This window comes from Lonchura striata, chromosome 2 (genome assembly GCF_050655825.1).
Source record: "Lonchura striata isolate lonStrDom1 chromosome 2, ASM5065582v1, whole genome shotgun sequence".
NCBI classification, from domain to species: Eukaryota; Metazoa; Chordata; class Aves; order Passeriformes; family Estrildidae; genus Lonchura; species Lonchura striata.
In genome coordinates this window covers 146,852,772-146,871,100 of record NC_140704.1, presented here as the reverse complement: position 1 = coordinate 146,871,100, position 18,329 = coordinate 146,852,772, and the positions used below count along the sequence as shown (strand labels likewise).

Genomic DNA, 18,329 nt, shown 5'->3' with positions numbered 1-18,329 from the left:
TATGGGAGCTGGGCTTGTACAGCCAGAGCAAGAGATGGCTTTGAGGGATGCAGCAGCAGCCCCAGCACCTGCAGAGAGGTCACTGGGAACACAGCCGAGTTCACCGAAAGCAGGACTTGACCAAAGTCACAAACAGCCTGGTCTGATCTCACAGCTGACCCACCCAAGATCCCTTTCAGCCTGTATTACCCTACATCTCCTAACTGCCACCAGTGCAAGAGCTTTGGAGGAAGGTTGGGAATCACTTAGCACTCGGGGACTGGGATGTCCCCCAAGTGAAAGAGTTAGAGAAACAACCACATCCAAGACCACGAAGGCCCAGAAGGCATCCCTGGGCACTGTGCCTGTGTTCCTCTCAGGACACAACAAACCCCAGTCCTGCATGCAGTCCCACAGTGGCCCACATGCAACTGCTCCTCTCAGCTGGGGTGCCAGTGGCAAAGGAACCTTTGTCCATATCCCACCTGCAGCACACACACGTCCATCCTTCTTCCTTGTGTGTGCGCATAAATACCCACACATGTTACAGAACAAGTGGGATTCCCTAAGGCCCATGGCTAGGCAAATCACAAAAGGGCTCTCCATATACTGCCCAAGGCTGCAGCCTCTATTCCAGAGGATGGAGATGCCTCAAGAAGCCTTCCCTCTGCCCCATAGACTGCACAACTCTGGTGCAGGATGACCCAGCTACACTGTGAACATGGCCACATCATCCTCTCCATCCCTTGTGTCAAAAAGAGTGTTGGAAAAATCTCTTCCTTTCAGTCAAAAAAGCTTATGTTGCTAATGGACAGGAAATGTTCACAACTGAGAAGATGAAAAGGGACTTTACAGATAGCACTACCAAGTTCCAACTTTTTAGAAGGACCCATACAAACTACAAGGCAATTGCCACATGTGCTGGGTGGGCAACAGAGGAGGAGGTGGAAAAGGAGAAGTTCATCTTCTTGCTCCAGGTCACCAAGAAAGATAGTGGTAGAGCTATAAATCAACTTCCTCCCCACTATCTCTGAGTTTGGATGCTCCCCCTCCTCTTAATGCATCTGTTTGATAGCCAACCTGTGCTAGGAAGTAAAGCTGCCCTCCTCATGTTGCACATAACCACACAATTTTTTTTTGGAGACTATTGCCTAAGGGATGCCAGCTCCCCACCAGAAGTCAGTCCTGACCAAATATCATCTTTCAAAAATGCAAACTTGCATCTGCATTAAGAAACACACCCCATTTCGATAATATGCTCACCAAAGTGTTCTGAGATGTGGTCTTGTCTCACAGGAACTTAGAGGCTCTAAAGGTTTCTCCACATGTGAATTTTTTTGCACTTGGAAGTGAGACCAGCAAGCATTTTGACACTTACCTATTCAAAGAGTTTTATTTTCAGTACAAAGAGAGTATCAGACCACTCAGTTTCAACTTCTGCTGAAATTCCTGTGTGACCCAGGACAGCTCATTTCGAGCAGTTCTGAATCCTCATGGCGACTTGTGCTAAACTAAATTTCTGCAACTGCACCCATACCAGTGCCTGCATAAATCACCAAGAAAACCACACCTTCAGTCAAAATTAGTACTTTTGTACAGAAATAAAGACTGAAAAACCCCTTTTCCAACTCCTCATTGATAGGTAAGCTCTTGAAGCCAGATATACTTTCAGAAACAGCTCCTCTTTCTACCCTCTCATTCCTCCAGCCTTTGAGCTAGGCCTCAGGGCAATACTTTGCATCTTTGTTTGCCAAAGGAGAAGGATGCTTTCTGTCTGGGAAGCGGGAAGACTGTGCTGGAGCAAAGCAGACCCTGGGCATGCAATTACCCAGGCAGCAGCAACAATATGTTAATTCACTGGATCACTCTGAAATGAAGCACAGTGCAAGTCCCTGGAAAAAGTGAAAAGGAGGCTGTTAAGGAAACTGTGTGAAGGCCTTGTGCACAGCAGCCCCTTGGAGTCCAGACAAGGATGGACTTTGCACAGACATCATTTTTAGACCTGAACTGGCAGCCAGCACGCCTGCTCTTCCCACCGCAGGGCATCCAGCAGGAATGACGGGAACTATGCTCAAGGCTGACAGGGACATTGGGCAATGCCCTTATTTTTAAGAGCTGCAGACACATGCACTAGCCCCTGCAAGGAGTATCAACAGAGCATTCATCCAGGCAGATCACAGTCACAATGCTGTGCACACTCTGTGTCCAGAGATTCCTCACACTTTCAGGAGAGCAGTTTCCTCATTGGTGTCTGCAGCTGCCAAGTTCACATCCCAAGCTCAGCTCCGCTACTCAGTTGCCCAGAGCTTCTTAGGTAACTCCTGTCTTCCAACAATAAACAACAAACAATAAAGCCAACATAGCAAGGAGAGGAGAAATAGACTGAAGTGGACCTTTGGTGAATTTGTTATGAGAAGTCAAAGCCCTCAGAAGGTCTGCACTGACTGGCTACCTCCTGGTGCATCATCCTTCTCCTACTGATTAGGAGTGTTCTCCACCACCCAGGCAGAAACTATGGCCTTGTGACAGTGTCATGACACAAGTAGTCTTGCACTCCTAAATCAGAAGAGGTGCCTTGCTGCAGGAAGGAAAACTGGCTTCTCTCCTAGGGAAAAGGGACAGAGGAAGAGTCACACAGATCTCTGCTACCTCCCTATGTTGGACAGACTGCCCACCTGCACACTTAGAATGCAGATATCACAAATCTCCTTGAGGAACAAGCAATGATTTCATCAAAGGAAGGGCAGATTTAAACCTGCATAGCCTCTTGTAGAGAACCTTCTTTGTAATCCATACATAGATTAAACTCACCAAGTGGAAGAGTTGCACACCAAAGCTCTTTCTGCATAAGGCTGTTGACCACTGAGCTGATACATCGAGGTCAGAGGCTCATCTATGCCAACACACTTCTTGAGGAATGAGAGTGTGGTTTTCATGCATAAATACAGCTGTTTCCCTGAGGAACAGAAGACAACCAGTTTAATGCCAAGAAATTTAAATTCAGTACTTACATTGCACCAAAACTCCTGGGTTGCTGCAGAAATAGGATGAACAGCAGCAAACATCTGGAGAAAGTCTTCCGCTAGCTTCTGCTATGCACTGGCTCTTTTGGAGACAGTTTTTTGAGTGTAAGACTAAGACAAATCCTGTTTAAAATTGCATCTGTTTTGCACAGATTGGGTTTTGCTCTCCAAGGAGACGGGAAAAGTAAAACACAACACTAAGCTGCAAAGACAACAGCGCCTAGCCATGAGCCCTGGCCTTTGCAGAACTCTTGATGGCTGTCCCTAAATGGGAGCACTTCACTGCCAGATGACGTGTCCCAGACGAGGTGACTTTCCTGAAAAGCACTGACAACACGCGGTTAAAAGCTCAGTTCAGACAAGCAGTGACACAAGTCTGTTTTCTGGTTTTTGAGCTGAATATTCAACACTTTCCATGTTTGCTCTCTCACAGGTTATCTGGGCTGCACAATCAGCAAAACTGCAAAAACACTTGCTGGGGCTCAGCTACCAGGCAGTCTGTAATGGAGCTGTTCTGGAGGAAAACAGAAGTGTTATTGTGCTCACGGCTGTCCCAGTACAATTAGTCATATGTGATGGAGAGATACGCGTCCTCACAGAGCTCTTACTGCCTTGTCAACAGAAGAAGTCAAAATGAAAACATCCTAACTACCAACAACCGACCTGAAAGCTGAATCATGAACCCTGGAAGCAGCCTCAATGCTACAAAGAGATTTCTTCTCTGCAGAAGAAGACAGCTGGATTCCTTCCATCCATCCTCTTTTTCTTCTTTCCATATAGTTTGTTGACACTGGTCAATGAAATAACATTTCTTCTTTCATCTCCCCACCCAAGCTACTGTTCTTTCCTTAAGCTGAGCAATGCTGTAGGGCTAGGAGAAGAAGCCACACTTGAGGCAAGAAGAGGAGAAGGCTTGAGCTTGGGTGGTGGGAAACAACATCCCAGTTGTCCTCTCTGTGTGACGGCTTCCCCAGTGCTGCTTTGTCTTATTTCCTCACTGAAATAGCAAGTCCCCACCATATTGGGTGACTACCTGACCTGGTGCTGCCAATCTGGGCTTAATACTGACAATAATCAGAGGAGGCTGATGGTGTGCCTAAGCTTCCCTTACATGTCAGCATTTCATTTGGTCATATAGGAATATTCAGCACAACCCAGACCATGGTTTCATGCAGCACTTCTATACTTGTGCACTTCACAAACATCTCTGTTGGTGTCTTTGAGCTCCAAAGGTCTTGGCAAACACTCTCTGTCACAGCAGCACCACTTCTGTGCTGGAAGCTTAGGCAATCCACATTCTCTCTTCACCACTTAACAGACATGGTTTGACAGGACATATTCTTGCATCTACAATAATGAGGGATGGAGAAAACTCAAACAAATGCAGTGGAGTTTGGCTAATGGCTGCTACCAAGGGCAGTACATCAGAATGCCACTCAACTGTTGGGACTTCTCTAGCTGGAATGTCACCTGTCCAGGATGACCACAGGATCTCAAAGGGATCCTGTGGTCACTGCAGGGAGGACTCTGGATCTACGCACACATTGCACGATGGCACACCTGGGAGCAGACACTCAGCAGTTTCTCTTGACAACCATTATGGAATTCATTTGGAAAGAAATTTCTATTTTGGAAGCCTCTTTCCTGGCACTGACAAATCTTTCAAGATGCAATTTGCACTGCCAGGGCTCCAGAAAGGTACAAGGGAAACCATGCTCTGCTCCACGCTGAGGGTGGCCAGCAAGACAAGGAGCTGTTCAGTGGCTCCACATCCATGTCAGAGCTCATAACAGAAAACAAATCCTCCAGACTCAGGTGATTCCCAGGCTGAGTCTCAAACAAACCCACACATCTGCACTCATACCAAAGAGCAGACACGCATCAAGACCAAAGAGCCGTAGGTTGCCATGGCAGTGTGCATGGGTGATTTTATCACCCTTATCAGCTGCAACAGCATTTAGGCCCATTATCAGAGAACACTGGTATTTTTTAAGGGTACACTAGGTGGGAGAAGCAGTAAATCAGTATCAGCCAAAAGACAGAAGTCAGCACACAAAGCAGGAGCCCTTGCTTTGAGGGATCTGCCTCCCAAAGGCACGCGGACATTTACCCAGCCCCAGGCTCATGCTGGACATGATGGGCAATGCTAGGCTGGTGAGCTCTGCCATGCACAGAGGGATGCACAGACCTCCAGGGAGCACAGCAAGAGGAAGGCAGTCGCCTGTGCTCTCCATGGAGCCCAGGGAAGTAGGTCAATCCTTCTGCTTTGCTGAGCCTTTTGGCAGGTTGGTGCCACGCTGCCGTTGCTGCTCGCAGCTTGTCACTTGTGCTGCATGACAGCCACATCGTTCAGAAGTTAACGAATTCAATACATCTAATTAAATCAATCTTGGCATCCATTCAAAACTCCTCTCATGGCGCTTTTTTTTCTGCCTTTTTATTCCCTACTGTTGGTAGTAAAGAGACCCAGTGAGGTGAGATGCAAGAGAAAGTTGCTAAGGAGCTCATCTGTTTCTTTATCTCAGTTTTTTATCTCTTCTTTATCTCAGTTTTTATTTCCATTCTGCTCTCCTGTCACAGAATCACAGAATCATTAAGGTTGAAAAAGATCTCCAGAATCATCAAATCATCTGTTGCAGAGATGCTTTCTTTTCCTCAAGAGAATAAAAGAAATCCACATGGCATCACGCCTTGTGCCTCTTTCCTCCTCCCCTGCCCCAAACAAAATGACCTTTTCCATCTCCTTGCAGGCTTTGTGAACAGACTCCAACACACCCTGGCAATCTTTTGGCTCTGCTGCTGACATCTGCCATGCTGAACATGGACTTGGCAAGCGAGCCAATCTGGCATAGCTGGCAAAGGGGGGGCACATCAAAGTGTGACCCACAGCCTCTAGGCTGGGCTGGACACACATCTTCCACCACAAGACTGAGCAAAGGCAGAAAGCAGCCAGAAACCACTGGAAATGGCTCATGCCAGCCAGGGTCACCTGCAGTTGCTCTCCCATGCAGTTCCTGACTTACACCATATGCCAGCACTGCTTGATAGATGTGGTCATGAACATGGGATGACACTGGAGAAGCCATCCAAGACAGGCTAGTGGATGGCTACAGAGCTCTAGACAAAGACTGCAGGATGAGGAGCTGCCAGTTGCCTGCCCTCCTCAGTGTCATCAGGAGCCACTGGTGAGCTGCCCACACCTGCCCTCTTCCACAGACTGACATGGGATCACCCTGCCCAATCTCCCATGTCTCTTCACTACAGCAGATCCTTCCTCTTCCACCAAATCTTCTGCCTCTGCCACAGCCTCCCTGCCCTGTGACCATCATTTGTAAGTCAGGATGGTGACACAACCTGCTGCCTTTCTGTGCTGTGACTAACAGATGCCAACAAAACTGCCATTCTCAGTTGCAGGAGTTTAGTTAAAGACATTTGGATCATCCCAGAAGAACAGTCTTCTGGGTTGGATCTTAGGAGAAAGTTTATTGGTTTTCCATATTCTTCATGTTTTCTATAGCCTTGCTGTCCTGGGGAACCAGGACTAGGGAATATGCCAGGTGCCACCAGACCAAAATTATGCAGTTTCTTTCAACCAAGCATTGTTTCATCAGTAGATTGATATGAAAGATCTCTCTGTCAAAGAGAGAAGTGTTTTGTATCTGTATGATGGCATTATGCACCGAAATTCATCTGCAGTCTGTTCCCTGCTATCACCTCAAAGCTATACTTGCCCTGCCTGCTTAAAATGCAGCTGCTTACTTTCCATGTCTGCACTATTTCCTCTCCTTTAATCCATTCTCCTTCAAAATAGCTTCTAAAAAACTCAAAACAATTCTGGGTAGCTCTTCCTCCAGACTCCTGAAATGACACTGTACTGGGGTGCTGCTTTGCTGGCAAGCAGACGTCAGTACATTGGAAAAGCTCTGGCTCCCAGCGCTGTAGCTGCCACAGTTGGGTGCTGTTCTCCTGGCAGGAAAGGACATTTCATGCAAAACCTACTGCCCATCCCTTCCTCAAGACTATGAAAATAGTCTTAAAAGCACTTTGAATTCCTCTCTGGTGTGAAAGGCACCAGAAGAGTATAAAATATCCCTCTCCACCATGGCAGAGGATGTCACACGAGTCTCTTTGTGAGCACAGGAAATTGTTCTCTACAAAAAAGCTGCCCCTCCTCACACAGCAAAGATGATGTATGATGCTCTGCCAGACCCAGGATCAACAGTCCCCTCTCACCTCTTCCTTGCCTGCTGCATATTGGTCATGCAAGCCTGAGGCTGCACACCAGCAGAGGAGTACTCCTAGGTTGGAGGAAAGTAGTGGCAGTAGAGGATACCAATTTAGGGCAATTTCCTTGGCTGCTGTGAAACAGCACATCTTCCCCAACAGCACCACTGTCTGTGAGACTCTCTCCCATGTGCTGACTATTTGTTCTGTGAACAATACATTTCCATTTCCATTTCCATTTCCATTTCCATTTCCATTTCCATTTCCTTCAAACTGGTCAGATTTGAGCAGGACAGTTCTGTGACCTCATACAACAGAAGTCTTCCCAGCCATATCAGTGGCACTGGGTGCTGCATAAATCCAGGGAAAGGGGCAATCTTGGAGAAGATGCAGGTGACCCCAAGAGAAGCCAGGAAATGCAAAAGCCAACAGTTTCAAGCAGTGGTTGCTCATGCTGCCCAATTAAGCAGTAACTCACCTTTGCAGAGTTAAAGTTAGTGAGAGATTCTGGTGGGTTTAAGAGGGGTGGATGACGGGAGCTGCTCTGACATTCAAACACAGAAAGAAATGGGGTAACCACTAAGAGCAGAGCAAACACCATGGTCTGTGAGGTTCTGGGCGCTTTGCAGTGGGTTTTGCAACTACCTTTTTTCAAAGGATGAAGAAGTGTAAGGAAGTTCCATCTCTGTGCTGCACATTACTGCTCCAATCAGTAAGGATACAGTTTAGAATGATGTGGTTTGGACTGATGAAACATGTCAGGTTCTACAACAAAGACCTAAGAGTTGTTGGAGCACAGACAGGAGAGCAGTGATTTCCACTTTCAGGGTGAGAAAGAAACCAGAAGCTGCCTTTGATACTCATATACATAGAGCATGTTAGTAAATGCAAGTGGAACAGTGTCCTTAGAGGAACAGCCATCAGCTCAGCATCATCTTTGCACTCAATTTTTCATGTTTTCTCTTGAATGAACTTCTGATGCAGGGAGTCCAAAAAGATAAACATTTGCTTTTTTACAACATTTAGGTACATGAGGGACCAAACAGTAGAACAGGTGAACAGCCCATATGCCCATGAGGCAAACAGCATCAGCTTAGGAGCTTCACCATCCCGTTAGCAGCAATTCCTCTTTCTTGCATTTTCTTCTCTCCGAGTCCTAAATGGTGGGTCCAAGGAAAATTACTGGCAGAGACAGGAGAAAAAGATCCAGAGGACCAGTGTTCCCAAATCCCATGCACTCTTTCATGTCTTCCAGGTAACACAAAGCAATTAACATCAGCCTGCTTCAGGGCTGGCCTGGGTCACACCACGGCTGCTTCCAACCCCAACTCAGCCAGGACCGGCCTGCATGGACTCCCTACCCTTCCCCCCTTCCTAAAAAGGATCCTCCTCATCCCCTTGAGCTCAGCCAAACCAACATCTACAAAGCACTGAGACAAGCAAGCAGCACAGGGCAGTGTGAGTGCTCAGCCAGCCCAAGGCAGAAGGCTGAGACATTTCACACCACTGCTGCCAATGCCTCCACTGCCGGCAGGAACACTGCGGGGCCACGGCAGGAAATTGGGTCTTAATCACCATCTCACTTTTCATTCCCCACTTCAGTTCTGCTATTTTAGCAGCTGCTGCGAGCTGGCTCTGCACTATCAGATGAGCAGCCGTTGGGGCACAGGGTTTGGCTTGAGTGTTTTCACTCAAATGAGGCTGCAACTCTAAATGCAAAGAGAAAAATAAAGCTGGAGAGGCTCGGGGTAGTGATCTGGTAGCAATCACGGCTTTAAGACAGAACCAAACAAGCATTAATCTCATGTACAGGCTGACACTGCCTGGGACAGGCAGCCAGGCTGGTGAGGCCATACGGGCAGGACACTGGCACTGTGCAGACCGACTGACTGGGCTTGCTGCCCACTTAGGACAGCTGTGTGACACGGTCCAATGCAGATGTGTCTCCAGGTGCTTCCCCTCCTCCTTGTTCAAAGCACGTCTATAGATCTGCTGCAGTAGCAGGGTCAGCTGGAGCAGCTCCCTGCTCAAGCTTTGCAGCAGCCAGGGAGAACCACCTTTGCAGGGGGGAAATCTACTGCCACCACAACCAGTGCAGATGGCAGAGCCAGCCTCATACACCTGTACCAGGGATCACCTAAAAGGGACAAGGTGCTGGGAGCTGGAAAGAAACACAGCCAGAGCTCAATGGCACAACCATCCCTGTGGACCAGTGTAAGAATGCTCACCCAGTGCCCAGCAGCCCGTGCTCCCCATGCTCGTGCGACCTGTGGATCTCCAGAAGGCAAGTGTTACAATTATGAAGTCCTTGAGCCAAGACAGAAATCAACCTTTGCCACAAAACTTATTGAATCTTTGAGGAAAAGGACAGTATTTACTGTTCCTGTACTGCCTCAAACAACACTATTCCTGAAAAGATTCCACGCTGTTCTTGTGTCATGCCCCCAAGTCCTATTTTGCCTCCCCATCATATCCATGGGTCAAAGATGCAGTGGGTGCACAGTGACTTATCCACTGCTAAATTTCAAGTGACCTACAGGAGATTTCCATTTTTGAAGCTGGCCTTGATCTGATGACCATCTTCTTCAGAAAAAGATGGGAAGTCAGACTCACTGCAAGAAGGACCCACAGAAGTTGCTTTAACCCCTTCTCTCCCCAGACAACCTATCACAGTCCAGGGCATGAGCACTGCTACAGCAGGTGTAGGATTCATCTCACCCACCCTAGAGCCATCTGAAATATTTTACCTAGTCTGATTGAGATGGCTGGGGCATGCCACATCTCATCAAAGAAAGGTGTTTGCAGCCTTGGCACCTGCATTCAAACGAGTGGGCATGGGGTGCTTTTGCAGGTGATGAAGAATCTGCCCCACAGCCAAGGAAGATGAAGGTGCAATCTGTCCCATTCATCAGGGGTCCATCACACCTTAAACCCTATGGACAATGTTGACTAGATCGCCCCTGGCTGCAGCATAAACCAAAAGCTGAACTGCTGACCTGCATGGGGGGGTGATGACTCCCACCTTGCCAACCAGTCAAGTGCAAAAAAGTAGACATTTCCAGAGGGCAAAACTGCTCTCAAAGCCTAACTTCAGCACCTGACATGTCACTGCCTCCACCTCAGTGCACTTCAGCCCTTAATCCTCCACTGCCCCAGTAAGGGGAGGCAGAATAAATATGCCACATTTCAGCTCCTCACCTGGTGCCCCAGTTCTCCCAGTAAGCAAAGATGGGCTTGTGCTCATACAGAGCAAGGGATAAGGTGCAGATGCCCATTAGCTCATCCTTAGCCCTGCCTCTGTGGGTAGCAGCTTTTGGCAACCAGGTAAGTTGGGAACCAGGAGCAGCAAGATCTCAAACAGCTCCACAGGGATTCATTTCACATGAGGATGGTTATCAGAGCATGCAGATGAGTAGTACCTTCAGCACAGCTGTATTAACACATCTCAGTAAAACTCCCTGAGACTCCAAGACAGATAATGCCACATGGGCAGCTAATTTCCACTTAATAGCACATTTTCCTCTGGCAGAAGTTATAGACAGCAATTGCTTCATGAGCCATTTGCAGGAACATTTGTAGGCACTACTGAGGAACTCAGAAACTTAATTATCTCTTTTAAAATGACCTGTGTGATTTAAAAACCTATTTTGACTTCAGATGCCCTGGGATCTGTAATCCCTGATCTAGTTGCCTAGCTGGCACAATCTTGAAGTTACCATACAGGCCACTCACATTGCTATAAATTGTTCTACCTACTCACCAAATCCTCAAACATGACCCCAAATTCACCATCCCAAAATGACAGAGAGAGAAGCAAAGCCCCAACAACCACTTCCTTATCCTTATCCACTAGTTGCCTGAGCTTCCCAAGTGCTGGCAAGAGTACAAATCCCCTCTACTGGGGTCAGCAACTTTCAGCATGAACAAATGCTCAAGCATCTTTAGACATAAAATATATATATATATATATATATATTTAGGGAAGTTATTATGCTTCTCGGAAACTTTTTGCAATACTATTACCAAGGCTCGCCAGCAGTTTTTTAGAGCCCGGTGGCAGTTCACAGCTTGAACCAAAAGACACACCACAAGCAAACCCTCTTACTAATAATGGCCTGAAGGGCTGGAAAGCCCCTGTGCCTTTCTCAGCTCCTGCTGCACCGAGGTGACATGCCTGGGTGCTTGATTTGAATATGCATAGCTGAGACCACCCACGGGGGAAGCACAGATCCTGCCTCTGAGCTGCTGTCCTGACCCCTGTGATGCAAGGTGAATGGGGCAGGAACAAGTACTCTCATTTCTCTACCCCAAAAATATTTCCACCAATAGATGGTTAAGAGCATTCATCTGAGTTTTGGGGCTTTTTTAGACACGTCAGTGCAGGAGGATATGGCCAAAGTGGAAGAACCTGCTGGAAAAATTCCTGATGCCCTGGCCCTGGCATTCACTGACACTACACAATCCCCAAATGCTGAACTCCTTTCTACCAAGAGCAACATCAGATTATTACTCCAAAAAATTTAGTCCTGAGGTGGTTTCATAGTATGCACATATCTCTGATGCAGAGTCTAAAGGGAAGAGGCCTTAAAGGCATTTTCTACTCTAAGTCATCATGTAAGGGTTTCTGCTGGAGCCAGATGCACTAAGTTGTTTTTTTTTTTTTTAATTTTACACATGATCAGGACCCAGTTTTTTACTCCAAAGTACTGTTACAGCCTGAAGAACACAAGCTCCAATGAATGTAGCAAAGTATCACAGAACCACAGAATGGGTTGGGTTGTAAGACACCTTCAAGGATGATCTAGTCCAACTCCCCTGCTATGGGCAGGGACATCTCTCACTAGATCAGGTTGCTTAGAGCTCTGTCCAGCCTAACCTTCAACACCTCCAGGGATGGGGCACACAGTTTCTCTGGGTACCCTGCTCTAGTGTCTCACCACCCTCACAGTAAATGCTGAGACCCAAATCATGCTGCTGGGATACAGCACAGATCCTCAAGCCAGATTTTTCTTCCGGGCTCTGGTTCATGTTTGTTGAGAAATCAGGTGCAGCACCTGACACGCCTGCACTGCCCCACTGGAGCGTCCTGTCCCAGGCTCCTGCTGGTGAAAGGGACACACTGCTCAAGCCACAGCTTCTCAGTCGTGGCCCAGCACCTTCATGGAAACCAAACATCCTCAGCAGTTTAAGGTTGGAGTGAACCACAGGTGATGCCCAAGAGTGTGGTACAGGTGGGGTCCCAGCCGTCCCCAGTGACACCACACACACACAGGTAGGTACATCAGGCAGAGCCACATGTGCTGCCATCACTGGCAGCATGGCCTTTCTGCAGTGCTCCCTTGAAAAATTTCTCCTTTTAACTCCAAATTTCCTCATTGCTGTATGGCCCTTTGCAGCCATCCAAGATAAAGCCACCTCAGTCCCCTGCCAGCCCATGTGGGTTAACACGTCCCCAGCAGCTCCTACCATCCTGTACATATCCCCCACCTTCACAGCTCAGGTCCTTTTGCATCTCCTCCAAGGGCAGGCTCCTTTCTATTGCTCATCACTTCTTAAATCTCATCATCTATTGCTCACACAGCCTTGAGACCAGTGGTTTTGGAAGCAGAGGGAGGTTCAGACACACGCTCTCAGGTAGCCTGCAAATTTGTCCCTGAATGTAGCAATTCTAGGGCCTCTCATGGAGCTGAGTACATTGGGTACAATTCTCACTTGCCATTGAGTCAACAGGGTTTTTTTGCAGTTTACTGCAGCCAATATTTTTCCCTTAATGATCCAAAAGTAACATGCTGCAACAGCAGCTGCCTTACCTGTTTCTACACCTTCTGGTTTGTTCTGCTGAAGAAGGAGTATAATAGCTCTGAAAAAAAAAAAAAAACCACAAACAAAACAAAAAAAGACCCAAAGAATCGAGGAAAGTCACTGATGGCTTCTACTAAAAAAGACAAATATTGCATGTCCTGGAAAACAAGTATAAAAGCTGCAGCCTTTCAACACTAGCTTTCATTTCAAGGTGACATGAGTTGCCCCATACCCTACACCCAACTGAGGGAAGCAAAACCTCCCCTGTGAACTCTTTAGATGGACAAACCAAGGAGAAAAGTGCCAGAGACCCAAAGCACATTCACAGAAAAGCATGGATAGTGAAATTAAGCTTCCTGGCTCTTGGCATCACACTACAGCTGTTATAAAACAGGATATCCATCTCAGTAGCACAGCTATCAATACTCCTGCATGAGTCATCTGCAATACTTATCTAATGATGAGTAAGCTGCTCCTGTCAGTCATACTTTCCACATAAATCTGTGAAGAAAACAAGAAGGAAGAAAAAAAAACAACTGATCAGAACATGTTATCAGAGAAATAAAATGTAGGGGATGGTATGTGGTGAGCAAAGTGGCAGAGGGACAGGTGGTTTGGGGGTCATTGGATGAAACATGCACACCAGGAGCTCCAAGACAAATACTAGGATCCATATGGAGTATGAGTGAAGTACCACCAAATCAACCACAATGTGACCCTTCCTACTGGTGGATGCTTCAGCCAATACCCATGGCAGGGGCTGTGCATGACACAGCTTTTGGGGCTGGGACTCCAACATACAGACGTGTCAGCCTTGGGGGTTGTGCTCAACACTTCCTTGCTTGGCAGTGATTGTCCAAGTGAGGACACAGTGCTCAGGAAGAGTTGCTTGGGTTCAGGGTCTTTAACATCCAAAACAGAAGAGAAACTCCAACTCAGCCACGGACCGGGTGTAAAACAATCTTAAACATGGAGGATGCTTCCCCACCTCCCACTGTTTTGACTAAAGGACAACAACTAAATTGCAAATAATGTAGTGGTGAAAATAATGACAGAAAAGATAAAGACACCTTCTTTCAAGTCTGTTTGATGAAAGCAACCCTGAATGACCAGGGTTGCTCACTTGCACCCAGCCATATGCAACCTTTGCATTCGCTGTCTGCCTGTGCCTTGTCTGACTCTGACTCTGGTGAACCACAGGGGCTGAGGCCCAGCCTCAGAGAACTTTCTCACAGAGAAGTTGCTGCTGGGGACGTAGAGGAAATACCCCAAGGGTCTCCCAAGGGGGTGTGGGTGTCTCATAGAGATTTCAGAGGGGAGCTGGGGAGCAGGGGCTGTGAGAGGAGAAAATTCCCAACACCTCCCCAACTTCACAAGTGAGAGAAAACCCCATGTATGAATCATCCCATGCTGATATTTTAGAGTCACTGAAGTGTTTCACACTGGCTGCCACACAGCCTCCTGCCAGAACAGAGGAGCCCATTTGCTCCTGCAGCCCAGCTGTGAGGCTTTGCAGGCAAGGGGATGCCAGGGTGGGCACAATGCTTCTGTCAGCTTGCTTGCAAGTGGGGAGAGGCACAAGGGCATGGCTGTGGGAACCAACACAGATCCACCAAACCCCAAAGATCTCCACACCCAAGAGTGAAGCCAGAGATGGCCACCTTCATCTCCTTCTACCTGGAAGGGACTGGAAAATAAATGCTCTTGTCGTGGCTAGCATTTCACAGAATCACTGAATGGTTTGGGCTGGAAGTTGATCTTAAAGATTGTCTTGTCCAAATCAACTGCCATGGGCAGGGACAGTTTCCAGGCACAGTAGACCAAGTTGCTTAAAGCCTCATCCAGCCTGGTCTTGGAAACTTCCAGGTATGGGTATCTACAGCTTCTGTGGACAGCATCTCACCACCCTCATAAAAATTTCTTCCTCATGTCCAAATCAAACCTAGTCTCTTTCAGTATGAAGCCACTCCCCCTTGTCCTATCACTCCATGTCCTTGTAAAAAGTCCCTCTTCAGACCTCTTGGAGACCCTTTAGGTGTTCTAAGGTCTCCCTAGAGCCTTCTCTTTTGCAGGCTGAACAACCCCAGCTCTCTCAGCCTTTCCGCACAGGTGAGATGCTCCAGCCCTCTGATCACCTCCATGGCCTCCTCTGGACCTGCTAAAACAGGTCCATGTTCCTCTCAGACTGGGGACCCACTGCTGGGCCAACTTCACACTGCAGCCCCAGCACTGCTCAGGGTGACCTCTCTTTTCCCTACCTGCCCTGGGGACAAAGGCTCTTGTCAGACAAGTGCAGGAACTGACACAATCAAGAACAAGCTAGACTGTGTTTTTTCTCTGGGTTAAATTTTGTTCAAGTCAGTGTTGCAGTGTGCAAGATCACGTGCACCCAGGCACCAGCAGCAGGGATGGGATCAGTCTGAAAGAACAAAGACAGCAGGACCAACTCCTGTGGCACGGGCACACTCACACCAGGTGAAAAGGGCCACATAACCACACCCTCACACAGTCATTCTCAGCACTCAATTTTATCAGCCTTGGAATAAAACTGGTTCCTTCACTGGAGCACAACCTCTGTATAGGGACAGTCATTTAGAAATAAAACCAGGCCAACTTAATCTCTCCTGAAACCTCAAACTTATTTTCATATACATATCTTTCTTCCCCTTTTTTTTTTTAAGTAGGATTGAGAAGGCCTCCCTGAAGCATGAATTCCATAACACGCCACCTCAGGCAAATACATACTCCTGCCCAGATATAAACCAAACACCTTAATCCCAACACTTTTATTAAAAAGCTTCCCCAAAAATTAGAAACTTTAATTTTATGTTCAGCCTAATTACCACTATAACAGGTGAGATCCATCTGCTCCTGAAGCATCAGCATCCTTCTGTCAGAGTAAATCATCCATCTCCTCCCTGATACACCTGTACTGGCTGAACAAGCAACCTGCTGCTCCAGGCTTTCCCATCCTAGGTCTTCCTGTCCACTTCATCCTATGTGAATTTATCTGAAGAACATGAGAACTGGACCTGGTAAGCACTCTTGGGAAAGCCACTTGCCTCTGAAAAACCCTCCTGTTTTTCTAGGTTCTCCTCTGACACCTTCCCACTTGTGTTTTTTAATTTTGGGTTTGGGGTTTGGTGTGGTATTTTTTGTTTCAGTTATGCTGTATGATCAAAATTGCCTTTAAAATGTCTAAACATGCATTTCATACAAAATTAGTATGCAAGGAAGGGGGGGAAAAAACTGTCATATCTTCTTGCCAATATGTAAATAAAGTGCTGAGTAGGAACTGAACTGGCCACAGATGTAATCTAGCCCTGTTGGTGCTTTGGAGCACGTGCGATACAATATTAGACCCAAATTAGGAGATTCTTGCAAATGAAAAGACCATTTTGCCAGCTCAATTTTTGGTGAAAAAAAAAGAAAAAAAAAAAAGAGAGGTCTATTTGTTCTAATATAGCATTTAGCATAGCCAGTTTTGCAGGAGTAAAACGAACAAATCAATAACAACCTATGTAGCAACCTATCACAGTTCTGCACATTTCTATCAGTAAATAAATGTAGCTGTATTACAAGGATTGCCCATCTGTATTACGATACAAAGGCAAACAAATGTGCATTGCCAGCTTTGGACCAAGGCTCTGGAATTTACAGAAGCAAGGAAAAATCAACAGGGGCTTTGCCTGAATAAAGACGGCTGGTTTAAGCACATATGGCTTGTGCCAGTGTTCAGTGAACCAGCTTGGCCTGCAAGCGTGTGTGCACAGTTAAAGATAACCATCTCAATATATTTATATCAAAGAGGGAGAGCAAAAAAAAACCTCACATGCAAAACGTGGTGACGTTCTCACAGATCTTGCAGATCTGGAGGTAACCGAGCCGCACTCTCACAAGTGGTCACGGCTCTCTAGTTAATAACCCTCTGACCTGGGTTTTCTGAAAGGGGAGCTCATTTGGCTGCCCCTACAACTGCTGTTGTACACAAAGCTGGTGCAGAAGTCACATAGCAAGCATGCAGTGAGGTGATGCAGCACTGCAGTAATTTAGCTCCTCATTTTCTGCATGCTGGAAAACATTTTTGGGTTCCTCGTTTTGGGCTTGGAAGTTTGGAGATTGGATTCTTAAAAGAAAATGTGTGAAAACAGTCTGTTCCTCCTAACTAGTTATATGTCTGTTTGCTTAGATAGCTTTGTGCTGGTCCTGGTGAAGTAATTGTGTTTTTAATGGAGCAAAATTGCAGTCACTGGTGGAATTCAAGAGAACTGAAGCTCAGCATCTCCTCTGCAGTCATCTGCTGGATTTGCATCTGGTTTGGTCACTCAGCTCCATCCAGCTGCTCCAAGTGCACCCTACAGTAACTAGTAATTTTCTTGGGGTGTAAATATAGCTGTCACCTAAGGTGTCTGCAGCCATTAATTAAATCTCCTGCTCTAGGTACTGTGAGATGCCTCCTCTCTTCGAAAGCAGCAGCCTTGACTCAGCACACGCCGGAGAGAGGGAGAGACCGTGCTGCTTCACTTTCTTGAAAGGTCAGCAAGGGAACGCCCCGGAAACCCTGAGTAGCAACACCTCATCCTTAACCCAAGTGCATGAGCTGTATTTAGGCAGCTGACTGATCACAAGAGCTACAAGGACACGTGTCTGCTCAACAGCAACCAACTGGAAATGTGGATGCCTTTTATTAGCCGCCCTTGTATTTGGCTTGGCTCGGAAAAGCATGCTGCTCCGCTGGTGGGTCCTGCAGCGTATGGAAGAGCAGCTATTAGTGAAGCTAATTACAAACAATGTGCCTACTTAGAGGCCTAAAAATAGCATGGTTTATTAATAGATGGAGTGAAAACTGGGACACGGAAGATGATGTTTCTGATCACGAGCGCAGCAGCATCCTACATGATCTCGGGTAATTCTCTTCATCTGTGCGTTTTGTTTTCACAGTTTACAAAGCAGGCAGGAAAACCTCTTCTCAGAAGGGTTGAGAGGCTGAATTCCTCAGCACTCAGGAGCACTGAAAGGTGCTCTCCTCCTTGTATCTCCACACAAGTGGAAAACATTCCTGTGTCAGCCGAACCGGCTCCGTGACAATAATTTCACGCCATTTATGTGGCAACTCAGGTGACAGTTCCCAGAAAGCTCTAACATTTACCTTAAATACCTGAGTTCACTAGTCACTGATCAAAGGAATGAAGCCTGTAGAAACGGTTTCCAGTTGACCTGGGGCTGCTGGAGCAGAGCGGCAAGTGAAGCCCTCGGTGCCCGCCACCGATCTTCAGACAGGAAGACCATTGCAAAGGGAGA

The 18,329-nt window shown here is 47.0% G+C and overlaps 1 protein-coding gene across 26 annotated transcripts in view; it reads right to left on the bottom strand.

The window, feature by feature from the left end:
- The window catches only part of LOC110476993 (uncharacterized), a 169,232-nt gene that overhangs the window by 46,522 nt on the left and 104,381 nt on the right, over window positions 1-18,329 (bottom strand). For 14 of the 26 annotated variants that reach the window (XR_014953055.1, XR_014953073.1, XR_014953067.1 and 11 more), the window contains 2 exons: window positions 13,037-13,529; window positions 2,791-2,935 (listed from right to left, as the gene is read on the bottom strand). The exons of 6 other annotated variants lie outside the window; for them this stretch is intronic. The gene's annotated coding sequence lies outside the window, so the exon portion shown is untranslated. Of the gene's footprint in view, window positions 1-2,790; window positions 2,936-6,179; window positions 13,530-18,329 lie in introns of those variants that run through there. 6 more of the 26 variants (XR_014953072.1, XR_014953062.1, XR_002466501.3 and 3 more) reach the window with 2 other exon arrangements.